The sequence below is a fragment of the Amphiura filiformis genome, chromosome 6, assembly GCF_039555335.1.
Source record: "Amphiura filiformis chromosome 6, Afil_fr2py, whole genome shotgun sequence".
NCBI lineage: Eukaryota > Metazoa > Echinodermata > Ophiuroidea > Amphilepidida > Amphiuridae > Amphiura > Amphiura filiformis.
Window position 1 is genome coordinate 12,789,262 of NC_092633.1, and position 24,010 is coordinate 12,813,271.

General features: G+C 37.8%; 1 protein-coding gene across 2 annotated transcripts in view; it reads right to left on the bottom strand.

The window, feature by feature from the left end:
- Positions 1 to 11,650, bottom strand: part of LOC140154980 (high-affinity lysophosphatidic acid receptor-like) — an 85,438-nt gene extending 73,788 nt beyond the window's left edge. For both annotated transcript variants that reach the window (XM_072177644.1, XM_072177643.1), the window contains exon 1: positions 11,572 to 11,650. The gene's annotated coding sequence lies outside the window, so the exon portion shown is untranslated. The remainder of the gene's footprint in view (positions 1 to 11,571) is intronic.
- Positions 11,651 to 24,010: the final 12,360 nt, after the last annotated feature.

Below are 24,010 nucleotides of genomic sequence, written 5' to 3' on the forward strand. Positions count from 1 at the left end.
CTTAATTCATAGATTAAAATTCATCTGATATGAATAAGAAAAACAAATCTCATATAGATTGATATTCAAATTTATTAAAATACTTTATCTTAATTTGGATTACATGTAGTCTCTACTTCGAAGACGAACCTATATTAATAATATTGACCAGTGTTGACTGGATATCTGTGGTAATTAAAAACCCTAGTTAACATGTTTTGGGCAATTCAAAAGGCTATAAAAGGTTATGTTTAACTTGGCCATGATACCTTAATACATTATGCTTCTGACTGGGCAGTTGAAAATCAGGGCCACTGTATAAAATGTCATGCATGATGCAATTATACAGCAATACCTAAACTCTAGTCTTTCCTTAGCAATTTGCAAAATTGCTAAGGTCTGTTTCTGTCAAGTTCTTTCTTTCTTTCTTTCTGTCAATCTTATAATGAGCCACCGTAGCCATATGCTTTGAGCCATGTTGACCATAGTTGGTCATTAGGACCATTGGGTGGGGGACAAATGAAACATGATCAACTTCAGGTCAAAGGTCATCCACTTCCGGTCAATGGCCAAAACGTGATTTCACTAAAATGCTACTCCTTCCACAAATTACACAGCACGATGATGGCACTTTGGTACATGCATCAGCTATACCCAGTGTCTAAAAGTTATTGTCCAGAATCAGGGTCAAAGGTCATTAAGGGGATACTTCTGGTATATGACCAAATACCCTAAAATGCTGATGCTGTCGCAAATATATATAGTACAACAATGTTACTTGGTCATCAGGACCAATAGCTGGTGGCACAAATATCACATGACCAACTCAAGGTCAAAGGTCATGGAAAGGTCATTATGGCCGAAAATGTTATTTCCTATTATTTTTACTAAAATTGCTACTCCTTACACGAATTACACAGCAAGATGACGTCACTTGACACATGCAGTAGCCTTGAGGTCAAAGGTCATACGAAGGTCATTATGCCTGATGTGATTTTCTTTTCTGTTACTAAAAATTCTAAGTCATTCCACAAATTATAATATAGCGTGACATTACTTGCATACATCCATTGGGGTCAAAGGTCGTTGGGTCAAAGGTCATTGGGGTCAAAGGTCATGTAGGTATTACTTCCAGTATGTAGCAAAATACCTTAGGAAGTTGCACTATAATAGCGCATGACCAAAGTTGCACAGAAATATTTACATGAATATTGAATAATTTTTGGTAAGGCCGAATAAAAAAATAATCATGTTTCGCGTCTTCTCCCGCTTCCTTTTTTGAGGTTTCTTCACTTTATATTTTTATTTTTTGAAATTCAGTTATAACTTTAAAAAAAATATGTCTAGGGAGTAAAGATGCTTTCTATAGCCTTGCTAATATACAAGAAACACTTTTGGAAGGTTTTGTGATAATTAGAGGAGGCCTATCTCGTTGAACAAGATATAAAAAGAGGCCTCCTCCTTTTTCCGGGCATTATTGTGTGCGCTAAAACAGTTCTATTTATGGGTATTTGCACCAATTTTACGATAAAAAATAAAAAGCCCCCTTTACTTGGCCTTATTAAAATGATTTCACATACTGTAATATTATGGAAAATAATTATGTAATATAATTTATGATTATAATTATAATACTACAAACATCTGTTCATACATGTATATTCCAATGAATTATACATATGCTGGACCTTTTGAACTCGCATATGCTATAGGTGAGCTAACAAATTAACCTTGGTCTCTAGCCAAATTCCAAAGTTATAGTGCATTTCAAAAAAAGACCTCTCAGTAAAATCAGCATAATATACTACTGCTTACATGCATTCATGCTATATAGCTGGGCTAATTAGCTATAGGCCTTAGTTAATTAGCTATTGCTAAGGTCGCGTATATGTATATGCGCAATTAGCTCTAGTTTGATCTATTTTTAATATATACGGTATTATAATATACCCACTCATACTAGTGGAGTATAGTATGACAAACCTAATGTAATGCACACCATTTTTCCTTTCACAAAACATAACTGATAAAACTTGATGATAAAAGATGAAGTTCAATGTCATTCAGCATGCATGCCTGTATTTTTCTCCTTTGAACCCTTTCCAAGTAGGCCTATAGGCCTAGAAAATGTAGCCAAGCCTATGAAACTAAATCTGTATGTGCATGTGAGAATGTGAGCATCAAAGCACATCAAACTGCATTTCCTACTCGAAATTTTGTTACTGTTGTTGTTATTGGTTTACTACTCAGTCGCGCCTTGTCATGCTTGTGAGTCAACATAACTGAATGATACTTTGCCCATTTCTAGGCTGCTAGCTCGTATGCAAATTCATAAACACTGATGTTGACAACATTTGCTCCAAAATTTTCAATATTCAGTTTGCATATTTAATCAAATTACCTATTATTTTGTCATGTTTGTCGGGTAATTTTTATGTCTGTACTACTTAAATATACAAGCTTGTGGCCAGCATAGCTCCACATTGCTCGCACAGATTTTGACATCCTTTCAACAAGAGTTTCTAGTTTTTGCCCAAGTGGAAGAAAAGAAGTAAGGATGGAACTTGAGAAAGAAGATGAAAAGTTGCTTTCCCTGCCCGTGATTTCATCCTCAACCCTCATCCTCGGTGCCAACCAGCAGAATGGGGATAGCAAGCTATGTGTGTGAATGTCACCATGCCTGCGGTTTTGTGCATATGTAGGATCAGATCATGTGGGATGCATGGTCTTGCAGTCGCTATACAGTTTTGTATGGTCTAGCAGTGTTAGGGTTAAACATAGATAGTGAAGGGCGCATGCGTGTTGGAAAGTAGCAGCTCGGTCGTAACATCTCTCCGAAAAAGCTGCTCCAGTTCTCACCGAATTTGGTCTTTTTTTCCATCTGAAGACCTCACGTTTTGGTTGGAAATCACCCCTAGACCAAAACTAGCTACTTTGCTGGTAGTAGTGCTTGGAACTTTGAAAGAATTTACCATCTTCATTTTGTGCCAGTGGCGACGAAAGTGTTGACGGCCATTTTGTTGAATTGCGACATCCTTTTTCCTGTGTCACCAGGGAAAATGGCGACCACCATGGAGTGCTAATTTTTTAGCCACCGAGCCGGTGCAGTGCAGTGGTTCTGGTTTGTGCTGGGTGTTCCCCCTTTTTCAGTGTGACTTGCCCTAACTTATTTAATCATGTTCCTGTGGAATTTTGTGCATGTGAGTATATTACTTGTGATTGTAACAGTACCAGCATTCTTCCTGCAACGAGCTGAGGAAAACATCTGGGAGTGTACTGATGATGGCCATGATGGTAAAGTTACAAACTTAGATCCAATTTTATTGTCATCTCAGTGTATAGTTCCCGAGAGTGTGTATGGTAACTGTGAGAGACTCATACCAAATCATTGGGGTCATACAACTTGTTACCAATCCCCATTGTTTAATAATACAAACTCATACTTAAAGAATGCATACAGGTGGACAAATGTGCTTGACTTTCTTATAGAATTTGCTATGGAGCCGTACACATCAACAAAATTCAACTACAAGTATTTCCCAATTCAACTTATCACAAAACAAAAGAAAGCTCTTGTTATTAATGTTGATAAAGTAAGTAAGATTACTGTGGTTTATGTTGTTTTCATCTTACTCATGCAAGCCGGCGACTGTGAATTAAACCCTGGCCCAGACCCGAGCTTGAGTATAAATGATTCATGCTCTAAATTTCCCTGCCTTGTCTGCCAGGACCCTTGTACTTGGGACCAAAGGGCAGTACAGTGTGATGAGTGCCAAGGATGGTACCACACTCAGTGCATGGGAATGAATACCCTCAACTATGAAATTATTGGAAATTCAAATATTTCCTGGACATGTTGTGGTTGTGGAATACCAAACTTTTCCACATCATTATTCTCCCAGTGGTCTGTTGAACTGTCTAACAGTTTTTCTAGCCTTAGTACCACTGATTATGAGGACTCGCCATTGAGCCCACCCGCTGCCACATCCTCACCCAAAATACCCCAACCATCTTCTGGAAATACTGACCAAGGAAACAAAGTCCAACCCCAGAAAACTCACAAGAATAGACCAATCAAGGTCTTAGTCATAAACTTTCAAAGTGTTAAAAATAAGGTTGCTGATCTAGCAGCTTGCCTGGAAATTCAAAATCCTGATGTGGTCATAGGAGCGGAAACATGGCTGAACCCATCTATTGGTAGCAGAGAATTATTCCCTGAAAATTATACCATCATCCGAAAGGATAGAAAGGACTCATACGGAGGGGTTTTAATAGCGCTTAGAAATGACCTTGTCTGTGCCCACCGTGTTGATCTTGACACAGACTGTGAGCTGGTATGGACCCAGATCCAAATTGTTGGATCGAAACCGCTGCTCATTGGTGCCTTTTACCGCCCCCTGATAAAAAAGAAACTTGAGTACCTACAGGAATTGAGAAACTCACTATCTAAGATAAAGAACGCATACGCCGGGAACATCTGGCTAGGTGGAGACTTTAATTTGGGAGATATAGATTGAATACCCACACAATCAATGCTGGCTCAGACCCCAGAAACATCTGCCAGCAACTGATTGACCTTGCTTGTGATTTTAATCTAGACCAAATGGTCACCAAGCCAACTAGAAAAAACAGAATTCTAGACCTTTTCTTTACAAACAATCCTACCCTTGTTGAAAACTCAAATACCCTGCCGGGTATCAGTGATCATGAAGGAATTGCAGTCATAACTATCAATTTGAAACCAAGAATTTGCTCCCAAAAACCGCACAAGATCTACCTCTATCATAAGGCTAATATGGAGGGCCTAAAGAAAGACCTTGAGAAGTTTTGCAAAGTCTTTGTTAATAAGAACTCACACACGGAGACAGTAGAGGAGCTATGGACTCAATTTAAAGAGAAACTTATGTCAGCAATGGCTGAACACATCCCATCCAAAATGGGAGGCAAACCAAATAAACCTCCCTGGATTAATTATAAGATCAAGAGGATGTTAAGGCGCAAGCAAAGAGCCTACAATAGGGCAACGAAAAGTGATGAAAGTGCCGATTGGGAAAATTTTAGAACCATAAGAAAGGACACACACAAACTGACACGGTCAGCTCATAGGAGATATATCAAAGATTACTGCCTTGAATCCAAGAAGCAGTTTTGGTCTTTTATGAAAAGTCTTCGTAAAGACTCTTCAGGTATACCAGCTCTGAAAGAGCATGGGTTACTGGTTTCAGACAACACCAGAAAGGCTGAACTTTTAAATGACCAGTTCAGTTCGGTGTTTACCACGAGGACAGTTCATCCATGCCGCATCTTAAACCATGTACTCTCCCTCCTATTCCTGAAATTGTCATCTCTAAAGCAGGAATTGAGAAATTGCTCTCAAATCTCCAGCCAAATAAGGCCCCTGGCCCTGACGGGATACCGCCACGCATCCTGAAAGATTGTGCACCTGAGATCGCACCTATGTTGACTGTAATTTTTCAGAAATCAATTGACACAAGCCAGCTCCCTGGGGACTGGAAACTGGCGAATGTTACCCCTATATATAAGAAGGGGGCGCACAAAGCCTGGAAATTACAGGCCTGTGTCGCTCACATCAGTGTGTTCGAAAGTTCTTGAACATGTCATACATTCTCACATAATGAATTACTTTGATAAGCATCATATATTAACTGACCAACAACACGGTTTCAGACAAAAGCACTCATGTGAGACTCAATTAATTCAAACTATACATGATCTCAGTTTATCACACAATAATCGTGTTCAAACAGATGCCGTCATAATGGAGCGAAGGCATTTGATGTCGTTCCGCACAACAGATTGTTACTCAAATTATCCCATTATGGCATAAGTGGTAAGCTAAACATGTGGTTATCTGCCTTTCTTACTGGGCGTAGTCAGCGAGTCATTGTGGGTGGGGAACATTCCAAATGGGTCAGTGTTGAGTCCGGGGTACCCCAGGGCACTGTTTTAGGCCCGCTGATGTTCCTTGCCTATATCAATGACTTGCCTGATGAACTCCAGTGTACCACCCGCTTATTTGCGGATGATTGTATTATTTATAAATCCATACACTCACAAACTGATTCTATGTCATTGCAAGAAGACCTCAACACATTGTCTTCTTGGCAAAAGAAATGGAAAATGTCTTTCAATATTGCAAAATGTTATGTGCTACTTTCATACCGGCTTCAAAGTCAAGCTTAGTTACTCAGTACACTCTCGGGGGCTCAGTACTTCAAGAGACTTCATCTCACACATACTTAGGCGTGGATATCACCCAGGATCTAAAATGGAATACCCACATTGACAGAACCGTGAACTCCATAAATAAGACTTTAGGGTTTATACGCAGGAACCTTAGTTCATGCACCAAAGACACCAAGGTAGCTGACTATAAGGCACTTGTGAGACCCACCCTAGAATATTGTTCTGGGGTCTGGGACCCTTACACGCTGAACAGATAAAGAAGGTTGGCAAGATACAAAGGCGTGCAGCGCGTATGGTTTCCAATAATTACGATTGGAAATCTAGTGTGTCGGACATGATGAAGGAACTTGATTGGGAGATGCTGTCGACACGCGGGAAGATTCAACGCTTATCCATCTTGCACAAATCATTAGGGGGCCACCTGGCACTGCCAGTTCACTCGTGTTGTTACCGGCTCAACGGCTTACTCGGCGATCAAATTCACGATCATTCACCCAGCACCAAACACGCACCGACATTTACAAGTACTCATATGTGCGAGAACTGTGAGAGACTGGAATGACCTCCCACACAACATAACTGAAATCACCAGCACTGAACAATTCAAGGAAGCACTACACAGCTTCTTCAAAGCAAAGGAAAGCAACATAAGAGACTAAGAAAATCACACGCATGCGCAAATTCCTGCTTGCCTTATTCCACTTGGGACGTTAAGCAGTATCCGAGAAGAAGAAGAAGAAGAAGGAGCCCTTCACTATCTATGGGTTAAACAAGCAACCTTTTGACTGGAACCCCATTTCATATCACAATTTTTTTTTGACTCCCTTAAAATATACATATTATATTGAAAAATATTTAAATTAGGTTGCATGGCCTTTATTGATGCTCGATCATAATGCATGGTGGACATAAAGCTGATATGCATTTGCTACTGGCAATTAGTTTATATATTGAAATTATACCTTCTGATGGTGAAACCCAATAAGCACAAAATTTTAGCTATTATACCAGGCATCGCTTGGTGATGATGCTTGCTACTATTATCATTTGCATCTAGATTTCATTAAGGTCTGTTAACGCAATATGTGACATGATCAAGGGGAATGAATGAGTCACATGTCGGCAATTTTCAATTAAAACCTTTTTACATCTTTTTCTGGCAGTTAACAAATGCTACATTTTGATGCAAACTCCATAAAAATTGGACATCTGGTTACCGAGTTATGACCAATTTATCAATGGCTGAAAACAGTACAAAACAAAAGAATTTGAACACTGTTTTTGCCAATATCTCAAAAACTATATTAGCGAGATCCGACATCATGTCACATATAATAAATTTAGTCAATGCTGACAGGTAAAATGACCAGCAAATCAACAGCCATGACATAATGTGGTTATAAGATACTCACTTTTATTATGATGGTTTTATTTTTATTCCTAAAAAATGAAAAACTTGTATCAAATCTATAATATGCAATACAGCAGATCTTTTCCTCTAACAATTAATCCAAAAGGATACATTATTTTTACAATCCATTCAAAATCCTTCTATATATATTAGTACAGGCATTACTTTGGCATTACTTGAAAGAAGCAGCTTGTAGATACTAATTTAGACCTGGCATTAGCTCTGTATATCCAATGTCTTTGTAAACTAAAATGTCTCATTTATTTGCGGCAGATAAATCATAAATACTATAGAGACTGCAGCTACAGGGTATCCCAAACAGTCAGTCCACTCATGCCTATGGTTCACAAGTATAATACATAAATCCTGGGCATTTTGATCGATGATTCTTGCTACTTTTATCATTTGCACGTAGATTTCACTCAATATGTGACATGATCAAGGGAAATGAATCGGATTTCGCTAATATTGATTTTGAGATATAGGCAAAGAAAAATGTTAAAATTCTTTTGTTTTATATTGTTATCATAATTTTAGCAATTATTGATAAATATATGAAATATCTCTTTAGAAACACTTGTAAAACTCATTTTCGACTGGGGTCAATATGTGACTCATTAACCTTAATATGTCACATATAATTAATTTGGTCACTACTGACAGGTAAAATGGCCATGATGACCAGTACATCAACTACTTACTGTTCATTATTATTTTTTGTTTTTATTCCTAAAAATGTAAGACTTTTATTAAAACCTGTATGTACATACAGTAGGTCTAGTACTGTACCCTCTACTGATTGTGTGTGTAAAGTACTATATGCACCCCGCATATTGAATTGCTGGAAGGAATCAAACTGACTTCCGGAAGAAAATCCAGGGATCTACATATTATTCATAGTGGCTTATGCATATCTTTAGAACTGTTTTGGTAAATTGGTGTGTGAATTCTAACAAAACAATTAGCAGTAAGTTTCTTGTCCAAAGGCAATTCAAGCAAACTCAATTTCCCATGAGCATGATGAGAGTGTACCAAACCGCCACCAGGGTTCGAACCCGCAACCTCACTCATTCTATCCTAGGACCATACCAACCTGGAACGCCCTGCCGCCACACATTTAATCTGCCGCTGATTCAAAGGCATTCAAGTCGCTGCTTCAAAGTTCAATTTAATTTTGCAACTGCATGCATGAGGGACTGCACGTTTATAGCCCAGCCGCGGCAGTTGGTGAAGTACGGACAAGACAAGACAAGACCTCTCGCACCATATTTGAACGCCAATTTGATTGACCTAACTTGACTGCATAAGGTTTGCTGTTGTTCCTAAAACAAGATTCTAATAAAAATTTTAGATACAGGATGTTGAAAAAAAAAGCCCACAATTACACAGCATTCACACTATTGAACCGTAATACACAGTGTCATAATGGTCTACTTTTTGGGACACTTTGTAACCACACTGTCAAGTTCAATATGCTTGCAAGGTTGTACTCATATGAAAAGCACTTAAATTGTGACTATTATTGGCCTTTTTAACAATGCTATATAGGGTAATGTTTGCCCAAGGCTGCCCTGCCAAATGCTTTTATTTTTAATCGTTTTCCCGACATCATATTCTATCAATGTATTATTATGCACTTGCCTTGTGCGAAAACATACTTAAATCAAGACATCAAGTATGTTTAAGGGGGTACTACACCCCTCGATAAATTTGTGTCTATTTTTGCATATTTCTCAAAAACTAATAACACAGTGGTAACAAAATTTATGTATATTATTGGGGCAAGGAATCCAATTACTACACTGGAATTTCAGTAATTCAAGACAAGCGGTTCGTTATTTATGATAAGAAATAAGGTACCGATAGGATGTACCTCATTTCTTATCATAAATCGAACCGCTTGTCTCGAGTCACTGAAATTTCAGTGTAGTAATTGGATTCCTTGCCCCAATAATATACATAACTTTTGTTACCAGTGTGTTATTATTTTTGAGAAAATACAAAAATAGTCACAATTTACCACAGGGGTGTAGTACCCCTTAATGTTATAATACTTTGATACACTCTATGTCATTTTAACTTCCACGGTTTACAAAAGGTACAATTCAATTGGCATGTGAGATACAGATTATTTATTTTAACTTCTGATATAGTTAGCTAACTGTGAGACTTAATTTATGACTGAATTTAAATACAGTCAGCTGCCAGCAATGGTTAAACATGGACTATGTTATCAAGTGATGGGTAAATTAACCCATTTTGTACCTAGCGATACTGAACTTAACCTTTCAGAAGCCCAATGTATAATCGGGATGCACTAGTACAAGATGGATGAGACATTTGTAACTTAAATTGATCTTGAGATAATAGGTTAATTTCTTGTTTTTCGTTCTCATCTGCAGCACAAAAAATATTCATAATCATATGTCAGAACCAAATAATTATTCAATTAAATTAACAGCATAAAGTCCGATTCAGACGCCACATCGCAGCGTGATGCAATGCTATAAAACTGAAATCTGAGCCAGGTTTTTACGAGCTCGGCTGTGAAAATTCTCATGGAGCGGTGGAAATTTCGGTCTGCGATCAGTGGAGTTGGATCTTGTTCATCTTTATCGCATCGCGCTGCGATATCGCAGCCGTGCACGGTTGTGATTGGCTGCTGGAAAATCAAGGTCGGCAGAATGACCATAAAAATAGATGCAGACCCCACATGCTTTTAAAACATCGCAGCATCGCGCAATAAAATTGAAATGTATATTTTAATTCCATCGCGCGATGCTGCCATGTTTTAAAAGCATCACAGCATGGCATCGGATTGCAACGTGGAGTCTGATTCGAACTTAACATAGCTTGTTAAATGGCACCAATATTAAAAGACTTTGTATATAGGTCATGTAAGTGTTCTAATCAACAACCACTCACACCTGTAATTTTCATGAGGCTTGCCTCTCTCCCTGTTCTCTCATGTGCAGTGTGAGTATAATAGATGAATGGGCTGAAGAATGAAACATGTCTTGATCTGAACAGCGCAGGTTGCCCAAAGACATTCACACCTATAGAGCAAGATGGGCAGATTCAGTGAAATCACTGTAATACATTATATGATAATAACCGTGCACCCTTGATGCAAAAGGGCAAACACAACCATCAGTTTAAAGGGACATGGAGACATGTATACTATTTTTGAGTGGGAAATTTTCACGTTCAAAGTTCATTGACATGTGAAACAAATGTTGTTGTATCACAGGTCACATTTAGGTTCAACCTGAGAGGTATCCAAGTTATGACAATCATGTCAAAATGCAACTTTTTTATGTAGTTTGAGTCATTTTCTGAAGTTTGTTGAAATCAGTATGGAGAGCCTGTCACCCTATCAAACATTTTGTTTAATTTTTGTTTAATTTAACCTGTGTGAATCATTCAATGTCAGAGTGTTCTCCCATGATTCTCAGGGTATATAGGGTATACAGACAGCCAGGCAGTACCCTGATCTGAACTGGCTGCGAGATCTCTGTCATTTACCTAAACCACTGGGTCATGCTGTCATGTACTTTCTTGAGGTATCCAAAATGTAATGCTGTTTCTACCCAAAACATATTTTTTTCCAACTATATATATAGATGGTGGACGCCCGGGTGGACAGTAATAAAAAATACTTTATATTTTTCTGCAAGACATTAAGCTTTGCCTGACTTGAAGCTTTCCCAATTTAGTACATTTTGCTTTAATGCAGGCAGCGCACAGTACACACACATAAAAAAGATGTAGCTCAATTTAAAAACAATAAAAGAAAAAAAGATGCAGCACTTACCTTTTTTTCACAAAAAGTCTCAGAGACAAACTTGGTTTATTCCCTTTGGCTTTATATTATTTTATGTTAAATTTTGTTGTTATTTTATGTTCCTTTGTGTGAATGGTCCCGATATTTCTGTCGGCTTCTTTTTTTCCAATGTTACATTAATGGTACTGACCTGAGGTTCATCATCACATCGTCCTGGGATAATCCATCAGTCAATGACACAGCTGTTGTCTACATCAAGCGCTTCCCAGAACTCCCCTAATTCCTAAAAATTTAAACGGAAATAGAATGCGTTATCCGGTATATTACATTTCACAAGAACAACTTGTGGATCCATTTGCTGATTTGGTAATATTTTGACAATTAATATTCACACAATTTCAAGATCTATCTATATTTAATGGCCTTTACAGAACCACATTGACTCATTCCAATCATGTTCCAAAAGTAATTTTATACTACAAATAACCAACCTTAATGTGTAGAATTTGACAGTTTATACCATCTCTAACTTTGTACCTGTTTGGTTCATGATCTGCACTATGCAACTGAAGATGTCACAGAATTAGATAACCAGTATAGTAATTAGTCCAACAAGACGGGCCTAATTCTTCCTTATGTACGTGCCATGCGTGTACAGGCCCAAAGCAAGACAAACATTGAGTCTGTGTTCCCCGAAACCTTGGTTTGAAGTTGCACTTCAATATTTATCTACCTAACTTTTGCCAACTTTTGCACCAAATAGTAGAATTTACATTTTATGTTGTGTTTGACATATGAACAACGTAATATCATTTCACAAGTAAGACAACTTTCATTTTCTTGAAAATCAATCGTTTTTAACCAAATGCATACATGTTTTTTGAGAATTTTTGAGAAAATTAACATCCAAAAACCTCCATTAATAAGAAACAATCAAACATATTTGCACAAAATGCCCTATATTTCAAAAGGGTTGAATTGTTCCTCATTATACAGGATCCTTTACCTGTATCACTGACAAGTGCCTCTTCCTTAAGGCTATAGAGCAACTACAAAAGTGTCACAAGTCCATTGTCACAAGTATGTTTCCTTGTCCTGATGGGTACTTCATTGATCCCGATTGATTGAGACGGCCTAGTATGAATGTTGCACATCCATCAGAGACTGTAGGGACAGTCAGCTACGTTTTATGTATTCTCTCATATTCCGCTTGCAACCACAGTGGCTTGCAACATACACAAGGGGAATATATATGATCAAGGGGAATGAGTCGGATGTCGCTAATATTGTTTTTGAGATATTGGCAAAAACAGTGTTCAAATTCTTTTGTTTTATATTGTTTTCAGCCATTGATAAATTGCTCATAACTCGGTAACCAGATGTCCGATTTTGATGGGGTTTGCATCAAAATGTAGCATTTGTAAACTGCCAGAAAATGATGTAAAAAACTTCTAGCCTAACTTTGTACGTTTTTTGCAGAAAGAAACACTTCACCCACCAGTGAGATGGGAAAAAAATTTGCTCCACTGATGAGTGAAAAAAATCCCCTGCCCGTCTGTATAAAGTATACATTAAAATTGGAATTAAAAATAAATTACCACCTTCCGCTGTAAAAAGAAATTGCTCTCTCTCTCTTTCTCTTCCATTAGACTACAGTCATGGGATCTCTCTCATCTTGCATCCATTATGGGTTCAATATCCCATTCAGCTTTAAGGTGCTGCAGATTGGTTCCATACATTTTTGAACAGTTCAAAAACCTAACAATTTTTATCTGTTTATTAAAAACAGGGCTAAAAATAACTAGTTTGGGCACTGCCGGTAGCAAACAAATTTGACAACATTCCATGGATGCTACTTTTCACCGTGGCAGTCAGGATTTTTCCAGGAGGCGGCAAGGGGGAAAATTGTGCAGAAAATGTTCAAAAGTGAGCTGTAAAGGCATAAAAAATCTGTCATGTCATGTTGGCCAGCATCCAGAGGGGAGGGGGGGGGGGGCAGGGGAGGGCAAGATGAGCTCATTGAGCAGTGGAGGGAAGATGTACAGGGGAGGAGGGGGGGGCAGTAGCCCCAAGGCTACACCACTGACTTTTCACAAAATGATCAGTTAAAAAAAAAGATAAAGTAGCAACAACATGTAAGCATCACCTTAGACATCCTATTCAGTGTAAATGTATCATGCCCATGGCACACTTGAAACCCAAACAATGAGATGTTGTATATTATGCCTGGGTTATTGTGGCTATCCTGGTTCATCCTATAGTTCATATATCTCTAGAATTTGTCATTCATGCTAAAAACAGCTTTGACAAAGACATCTTACAATGTAATCAGAATTTTTTCCATGCTCTGTCCACAAGGAAGACCAAACCTCTGAGGATTCTGAACCTCCGAGATGTTGTGGTTGAACATTCTGGTCATGTGAACACAATTTGAGGTTTTCACCCAGGTTCAGCACATCTCTGCTCCTCCCCATCTCTCTTCCTTTTCCTCCCCTCTCACCTTCTTTGCATCCTCTCTCCCTCCATCTTCTTTGCACCCTCTCTCCCTCTATTTTCCCATTCCCTGTCCCCTATGTCTCACATCTCTCCCCTTCCTATCATCTCCACTCGCTTCGCCATAAACATGATAAGAACTAGGTTGTGGCGGCTTGAGCTCAACTCCTCAGAATCACAATTTATTTTGTTTCCTTGTGTTTCTTAAATTGTTTATAATTTATGGTAATTCAAAATGTTACCATTATTATCGACTCTAAATATCTCCAAGGTGCATCCTGTACCTTCCCTCCCTTGTAGAAGGATGATCTCCACCCATGGTATCTAAGGTACGGTATAGGTGCATGTGCATCAAAACTGAAGCTGGGAACATACGATCTGATGACCAAATTTGCAATTTAAAGTTCCATCATGTTTGTTGTATGCATTTATGATAAAATAAATGTAAATGTAAATGTAGATATTTATATAGCGGACATGATGGTATTTACAGAATGAGTGTCAGTGAGCTGTTAAAATCTGGTGCTCCATAAACTTTTTATGATCAAATAAAACCTATTAAAAGAGTTCAGTTTGTACATCCAGTTCTCACATGCTGGGATCACTTGACAATTTCCTAGTATATACATGTACCTTCATGGATGTGAACCAGAATAAAGCTAGTTCAAGTACAACAGGACACCCTCCTGTGACACTCACTGCAACATCTCCCCTAGCTATCACAAAATCTCACAAGGCACAAACTGCCAATCTGAATATATCCCTGTGTTCAGTAGAGCCTTTACCTCTCAAGTACATCAGTGTTAGTGGGGCGTGGATAATGTACGAGTTGTGAGTTCAAGTTGTGAGTTGAAATCTGCAAGTTGGCAACTCGCAAATACCAACTCACAAATCAACTCGCAACTGCCCTTGGCAACTCGCAAATTTCCACTCGCAACTTGAACTTGCAACTCACAACTTGCCCTTGCAAAATACCTTTACCCTGTCAGTGCCTGTGTGCATGTGATTCTTCTTAACAAATCCATGACAGACTGTGCACAAATCCATTTGTATTCTCACAGGTGAATTTTGTGAGAATCTTTCATTTTCGCAAATTTAGGATTGCTGCGATTTATGTGATGACTGATCTATTACGTTTTATTATGAAATAATAAATATTTTTGAAAAGTTACAGCTATAACTATTTTAACATCAACTCCAGTACTTACCTTTGAATCAATCAAGCAATATGCTTTAAAACATGGAGCACTTTAGATGGGAGAGGACCTACAATGACCAGGTTATAAGTGTTAACTCCAATGTCATGGTAACTCCAATATCATAGCATCATGCAGGTTAGCTGGCATGTGATTGATCATTGCTTCTGTGCAGAACAGAATTTGTAAAAGTATACAAAAAGTCCCAAAATTTAAGAATTTGCGGCGTAGTGAGCCAAAAAAATTTGATTTTTTAAAGCTTTTTGGTCAAAAAGGTTCAAATTTGAAGAAAAAGTCCACTTTACACAAAATTGCCCCCCCCCCCCGGAAAATAATCCTGGCTACGGGCCTGCTTCTGTGATCAGTATTTTTGAGCTTTCTTGGATACTTAACTTTTCTCGTCCCTATGTTTCCAATGCATACATTGCAGTAATATGTTAAAAGTATATGCCTATTATTAAGTTTACAGCGGTGCCATATGACAAATAAAGTAAGCAATTAAATCTTTCTTTATCATTTACTTTATATATTAATATTTACTTATATTTAGGATATAAGATTATTTATTTCCTTTTGAATTTTTCTCGATCTAAATTCATGAAGCTTTAAAAACATATTATTCTATGTCAACACCATACACATTGCATTGAGTTAACAAGCTCCCAGCAAACATTTTTAAATGTTTAAAAATGTTGGGTTATATCAAGGGATCAAAATGTTTTATTGAGAAAATATTTAATCTTGTTGTTGTGTATTTTCATATATAAAACTTTTTGTTAATGTTTTCATGACCTGAATATAATTATAACCCAACATTAAAAAACATTTTGACCAAAACCAAAATGTGTTTATAACAAGTTAATAACTTTTTAAAAACATAATTTTGTGCAGGTGCATGCCCAGGGGGAGCTTTGGGGGCTGCAGCCCCCAGGTCCAGCCCCCCGGTCTTGAAAAAAAAAAAAAAATGGGAGAGGGAGAAAAGAGAGAGAGAGAGAGGAAGGAAGAGAGGGAGAGGGGGTGAGAGTTGCATAGCCAGTGGGGCATAGTGCCCCCTAAAAAATCAAAAGGGGAGTAAAAATGAAAAAAGTGTCCCAAAAGTGGTCCATATTTCACCAATTTTGAAGTAAATTGAACTCATTTTATACCCAAATGCCCACAATTTCGGTCAAATTTCCCAAGAATGGAAAACATTCCTATAAATAGGCCTATTAATGCATATAGCCTAATAGGCCTAGTAACCAATAATAATGTACAAATGCTGTACCAAATGCCTTTATTGAGGCTTTGATTGCGAGTTATTGAGTGTTCATTTAAAACAAAAAATTTGCGGCTTAATGGAAATTTGTTCAAATATATGCTCCGAAAATAACCAATAAATAGGCATAAATAACCATAAAAATGTTGCACCAAATGGCTCCATTAGTGCAAGGCTTACTTCAGCTCCCGGGGGTCTCGGTTTCTGGGCATGCCCTGTTGTGTGTTTGCTGGGAAACAAGAATGAAAATATGGAGGAGGGTCAGACAGTTTGAATATAAAAAAAAGAAATCTGAACAATGAGCCTTTCAATTTTTTTCTTAAAACCTGCATAAAGAGAATAGGTATATGAGTGTAGCCATAGCATAACCTTATTACTTTTTAGGGTCAGTAATTAATTTGTCAGTGAGAACATCCCTATTGTCTGCCATCACAAAGGGAAACTCAACAATATGTGTTTTAGCTTTATTTAATGCTGCCAAAGGCTTGGATCTCGTAAAAGTTATGCATTTAATATTGCATGCATAGAGATTTCAAATTATATGTGGTGACATTACCAATTATTTTTCATGTTATCAATTCATATTCTTCATAAGTTTCACTTCCATTGCCTAGCCTGAAATTGAATTGGAGCATATCTTATGATCAAGCTGCCAAGAAGTTGAGGTGTGAGAATATTTGCCAGGGAAAAGGTTACATATCTCCTTGGTAACTGGATCAGACACCTTGATGGTACTTTGTTGTCAACTTTGTGTAAGCGATAATTTTGATCTTGGTTCAAGACTCAAAAACAAGATCCAACTAACACATCGGATTACTTCGTTGGCGAATTGCATGGAAACATGGATTTATAATTCACCCAACTAAATTATATCCATGGCTTTTATACCATTAACAAAACAAATAGTGCTGAATATAATTTTTAATGGTCAAGTCTGTGTCAAATGTGAAAACTAAAGAATTTGAATCTAGTAAGTAAAATTGGTTTTGTCTCTACTTGACCCATAGACTTTGACTGTGTTTTTATTCAGATCCCACGACCAAGCTGTCAAAATCTCAAGATCCAACCTGGTCAGTCACCAGAGGTCATTCCTTCCATCCTCAGCTCACCTATGGAAGGCTCTATACCTGGTCCAATTACCTCTAACCAAAATTCATACACTAGATAGTGAGAACCAATCAGAGCAATTGTTAGTAAATTACTAGCTGTGCATAAATGTTGTATAATTGCACGGGCGCGCACTCCGCGTCTAGGCTTTCGGATGCATTCATTTTTTTGCGGGTGGTGGCATTTATATTTGCTTTCATTTTCCAACATATTTTGTGACAATTTTATCATAAAAATAGTAAAAATCACAGGATTTTTTGCTTGTGTATGAAATAGGGGCTTGTGCATTAGACGCATCAACATCTCAGTACGCATGCATTATTTTGTACAATTTCACTCCCAACAAGTGATACTCATGTATTAACCTATAATCGGCTGAGCTTCAAACAGGAGGTTAACAACTATCTTGGCACCAACCCATCAGCGTTATCATACTGATAGTATAGCTGTTTAATGCCTTCCATAGCTCATATATAAATATGAAGAGACCTTAACCTAGACTGTGACATGGACGCTTTCACTCTGCCTCAATCCCACACATTTGAATGGGAAGTGTTCTGCACACTTTCTGGATACTTTAAATATGGAGCACATTTTCCACAATATTTTGACCAGTTGTGCTGAATATTCTATTCTATTATTGTTGGGCAATTTTTTCTTTTGCCCACAGTACATAACATCCAAAGTTGTAATGCTGTGTTTTTGGTTAGAATTTTTATTGCTGACGGCGAATTCTGACCCCTTCGCAAGAATGCAGAAGCGAAAGTTTGGACAGTAAAAGTTATTGGATCCTTGATTTTGTTTCAACTTGGTGTTTTATTACCAAGCACAAATATATTAAAGTTCAAACATGAAATTTGACTTCCAAACCTGATCATTTATAGGCTAATTTTGTTGTTTCAAGTCACTTGCCCTGAAGATCTCTATGAGTCATATCTCAGTCCCAAAGAAGTTACATGTAGTCAATAACATGGGAGCCTAGTGAAAACCTAGAGTGTGGATAAAAATATAGTTTTCACTTAATATCTTTGCATATCAACAGCACAAACTCTACAGATGTGATCACACTATTTTTTTATACAACTCATCTTCTATAACATTTCAAAATGAGAGGCAAAATTTAACTTTCAGTAGCTAATTTGATTTTCAAATTAAATATCTAGATTCTGGTTATATGCAAGTTTCAAGCAAGTGAAAGTTTGCTCACGATTTCAATTATTCCAGAGATTGGGTTGACATGGAATAGATAATCCACTCATAGAAGACCTTACCAGAAGCTATTGGCTCCCTCCTCAAATACTCATTGCCATGGTAACAGCACACTATATCAACAAATTGGACATAAACAAATACTTGGATAGTGGCATGCCAAATCTGGTTAGTGAACTTTTGGCTTATATTGGTGATAACTTTTTAAATCCATTATTTTCATCATTTCTCAGTAAGGCATATAATAGCACTACTTGGTAGCACTAATAGGGCCTTTTGCCATAGCTATCCATGGGGGCAATCCCAAAAAACCTACTTGATATCTAAAGAATTGCTAAATGCAGTGACAACTGCTAAACCCAAAACCGCTCCAGTGGCGCCTGTATGCTTGCCTGGATTTTTTTTGGGGGTGTCTTTTTTTTTTTTTGGGGGGCAAAATCAAACAATTTTGCACAAAATTGCTGCAAAAAAGTGGAAATTTTTGTCATTTTGAGTTATTACTGGGGAAAACCGGGGATAAGAGTTCTGATTGGGGAATTCCCCCCATACTCTATCACCCTACCAAATTTATGAGTTCATCTGTTATTGCGCACAAGCTGCAGTGTGGATTAATGGATTTTCAGGTAAAATATGCAAATAAGCTCAATTCATTCTAACACAAAACAAAACCAGTTTCAAGGGCTGGTTACTACTATAGTGCTAGGTGCACCATAAATAACTGCAGATGGTACAAGACATATCTAAATCACCTTTGCAAAGTGTTCCAACATTTATCAAGATTTGCAGTTTTAGTATGTCAGTGGTTGCTCTGACTTTCTCAAGATTGACTCAGGCTCAATATTTACTAGTGCTAGGACAATATCTGCTGCCCCTTAAAGACCAAATATCCAAAGGAAACTCCTTTCACTTTTTAGTTTTTAATGCATGAACTGAAAACATTTTGATTGGCCGTTGGGACTTACGCCTGTATGTATATAATCATAGCAACAGGAGTCCCAAATCTTGTGCTAACAGAAACCAGCAATCGATAGTTGCTAGTACTTATTTTCATTGATCTCATCATTACACTACACCTGCTAATGGTGTCTAATTTACCTTAGGTGAACTATTCATGAGCGCTAGCATGCTTAAGGACCACTTAAATTAAACTACATACTTGCATCAATAGATGTGGCCATTACAACCAATATCTTACCATGTCAGTGCTCCTCCATTATGCATTGAAATTTTCTCATCTAAGAAATGATTAATGAGCAACGCTTCCATTTCAAGCTATTTCATATTTGAAAGGATACTATCAACCTTTAGGAAACTTGAACCACATAACAGGCTTTGCTGTGATCCCCAAGGATAAATCTGTCACAGAAAATGACCAATAGATATAGTGTGATAAATTTGCGAAATAACCTGGTGAAATATTAACTGCATCGCACACTTTGAAGCTCTTTGACCAGCTCTGGATTTGTAAATTAATCATTTATATACATCCCGATATACATTGGCCTAAATACATACATAAAAGACAAACACCCCTACATGCTCACACTCTAATACTAAACTTGTAAACCTCCGTCCGGCAACCAAGGACGCTCACACACACATCTGTGAATACACCATACAACCGGTGACACACACATTGAACTTTTTACTATCCAACCAGGCCACATTTGAGAAATCACCCTCCATACCAACCAGAGACCTCCCTACACCGGCTAACTGCAGGATTCATGTTCAAATGCTGTAACACTGGCAAGCAGGGACATCCACAGTTCCTGTGGGTCCGCATTTCAACAGTGGTTTTTCATGTGTGTGTCCCCGGTTGGGGTGGTTACAAATGCCATATAAGTGAACCCCTACATACATACATACATACACCCAGCAAACACAAAAATAAATGTGTTATAAACCTGTTTTGGTTTTGATTTAGGTCAAAATGTTTTAATAACCATGATAACATCAGGTCATAAAAAGTCATTTTTAAAACATTGTATATGAAAACACACTACCGCAATTAAAAATATCAAACTGTTATTGCAAACATATATATTTGTTGACAAACATTTTACATTTTTGCTAAATATTTGTCTTATGTTAGAATGAATGTTTTGCATCAACTTTTCAACAAAAAAAACCATTAAAATGATTTTACCCATTATATACCCCGACACATTTTCTGTAAAACTTTTGTGTTTGATGAGCAATTGATCATACACACATTATAAAGAAAGTTTTTATACAGTGCCATTCCTAATGTCCACAGCCCTACATACAAATATATGATACAATATGATAATGAATACAAAAACAAGCAAATGAAGAAATGCAATTACATTTTGGAAAAAATGTGTTTTCAATCCATTTTTGAAAGCAGGCAAAGAAATCATATGGAAAGGTTTCTATACAAAAACGATTCTCTTATAAACCATCATGCACACAGTTTCCACCTCGATACACCTGAGCACACATTTTCGTCCCAAGCAGAGAACAACAAGCAGTGAATGTCTCCACCACAGTCTTTGATTACACTACACGGTTGAGTGCATAGCAATGTAGGAGCTGTGAAGCTTCTAGCTAAAAAATGGGCCTCTTTGATTGGTTTTTGTCAAAACCTCAAGTGTTCCCTTCATCCAATCAGAATTTTTTTTATATCAAACGAAACCCAACACTTCCCCCTAAAACCACTTTTAGTTACTAGGTCAACAGATAACACAATTCAATGTTATAGCAAGGCGAATGTGGAAAATCTGTTGAAAACTACCTATCCAAGCACATTTTTGACCAAAATGTAGGTTTTAAAAGTCAAAACCTCAAGTGTTCCTTGCAATATTTTTCAAATTTTATGTCATTAAATGAAAAAGCAAACTTATATTGTAAGTCACTAGAATGAGCAATGGTCAATTCTCTTTAAATTGCAAATCTTGTGCAAAAAGTTACTATTTTCGCCTGTTTTGTCATGACTACGACTTTTAAAAAGAGAGCTTACAAATTGATATGGGAGGTGCATACTGAGATTGGGAGCTGGTTGCATAGCTTTGGAGCCAAGAAGGAGAATGTACTCTTGTTAGCTGCAGATGGAAGTGTCCGGGTAGACACTTCCATTGGAGTCAAGCAAGATGTTGAATAGGCTGAGCCCAAACCAGTGAGGCATTTGAAGATGTACGGCATCTCCTTAAAATGGACTCTGCAATTCTGGGGAAGCATGGTCTTTTTGCAGTGATCCTTTTTGATTATTAAAGTGTGTAACAGCCCCTTAAAAGATTACCTTTTACCATTTTTTTAAACTCATCAGTGAGGCTTTTTTTTTACTCATCAGTGAGGCAAAATGTTTTTTTTACTCAACAGTGAGACAATTTTTTTTTCAAAAAACTCCTAGCCCCCCTGATAATATCTAATGGTATATCCCTAAAATCCAAGATATGTGCATGGTTCTTGTTGTTAATTAAGGGATGAGTCTATAGGAATAACGACCAAACAAAGAAATTCTTGTTTATGCCGTAATATTGTAGTCTTTCAACCCTTTCACAACTTCAGCTGTGTAACTTACAAAAATTCCCGCTAAAAAGTGGTTCTTTTAATTTTAGAAAATACATTAATAATCGCATTGGACTTTTCGTACTGATCGTACTATAAGTGACCACCAGCCTATAATGTTCTAATCACACTATAGACTGGAGTAGTAATAGGGCCTTCCAGGACCATTTCAAGGTCACACGAGCTAGGTCAAAGGTCAAAGGTCACTTCCGGGTCATGGGGCACGAGTTCAACCGGAAGTGGTCAAAGGTCAACGAAGTGGTCACGAGTTCAACCGAAGTGGTCAAAGGGCAACCGGAAGTGGTCAAAGGTCAACCGAAATACATCCATTTTGAAAGGTCAACGGAAATTTCCGCCATTTTGAAAATGTCAAACGGAAATACCACTATTTTGAATCGAGAAGTCGAATTTTTAGGGACGTTGAACAAACGATGTTAGCAAATGAGACGAGAACTTTTGTTTGCTTTTTATTCTTTCACCTTTATTAGGAACATTTAAGAAATAATACTAATAATTCTATATTTTGAGGAACACGAAGAACGCTATATACGTTAAGCTCCAGAATCGTTCGCTAGAGACGTTCAGACTCTAAAACTATTCTCGCTTCAGACTCTCCAGGTTGTCCCTAGCATGGTTGGCCAACTCCGCTCGCTTCAAACTATCCACCTTGCCCCTAGCCCGGCTGACCAGCTCAGCTTTCGTGTAGATGAACCCATCTAGTAACGAGCAATAAGCGATTTTTCGAAATATCATCATTTGTAAAAGCCCTTCCCTTCCGTTTCGATATCCTTTATCTTTCCATTTTGCCACGGATACCGTCGTACTTTCCGTAAAATCGACCAGGTTGACGTCCAAGTTTTGAAAATTAGCAACCTCCAACCATATAGCACGAACGTAGTTCAAATCCAACTCAAGTAATGCTTCTTCATAAACTACGTCCCATAAGGGGTCTTCTTCGTCAAGATATAAACAGTCATGTTGGGTCTGACTTGGACGATCGTTTATACAACCGTTACAATGTTTTTTCATGGATGCTTCGGTCAGGCGTTGGAACTCTTCACCGACGATGTAGTGTACAAATTGACGGAGTAGATGGACCTGTCTCTCAATCTCCGTGTCTTGAGACACTCGGTCCGATAATCTTCTTCTACTCGCCTTTGCTAAAAGATAGACGATCCGTCGAACCCATAGTAACCCGCTTTGTTGAGGAAGCGCTATGGATTTACCGATCGAAAATGAATGACTAGACTCGCAAATTAGCCCGGATGTCCCAAAAGGTAGCGCAGTTGTACCGATTGAACGATATGGAGGGATGGATTTAAGTTCTTCGACGCGGCGGTGTTTATAGTATTATATGTGTTCTTTACAGAAACGGTCCTCTACAGCGTGAAAGGGGAAATGGGCACGGCGACGACTAGACGCCTCTTTTATATACATTGTCCAAGCGTATAATTATCCTCGTTAATGTTGGTTCACGCGTATGATTTGAATTTTATTATGGATATTATCGCTCGTTTCTACAGTGTGCAGATCTCCACAAATACACGATGTCACGAAAATGTAACGCGATCATCCATCATAAAATCTAAACACGCGTCAAAATTCGCCATATAATCTTCATTCTCTTCAAAACCTTCATCGGTTTCCGTTTCTTCGAGGCAGTCGTGTTCCGCTTTAGGATATGGCAGAATTACGTCGCACACTTTCGCAAGTAAAGATTTGTATATATATCGGTGTGGTAGGATCGTAAATTTCTCCCTCGATGTCCCACGTTGCAAGCGGATACCCATCTATAGAAACAATTTCATCGGGATCCCGATGATCAGGTTGGACGTTTT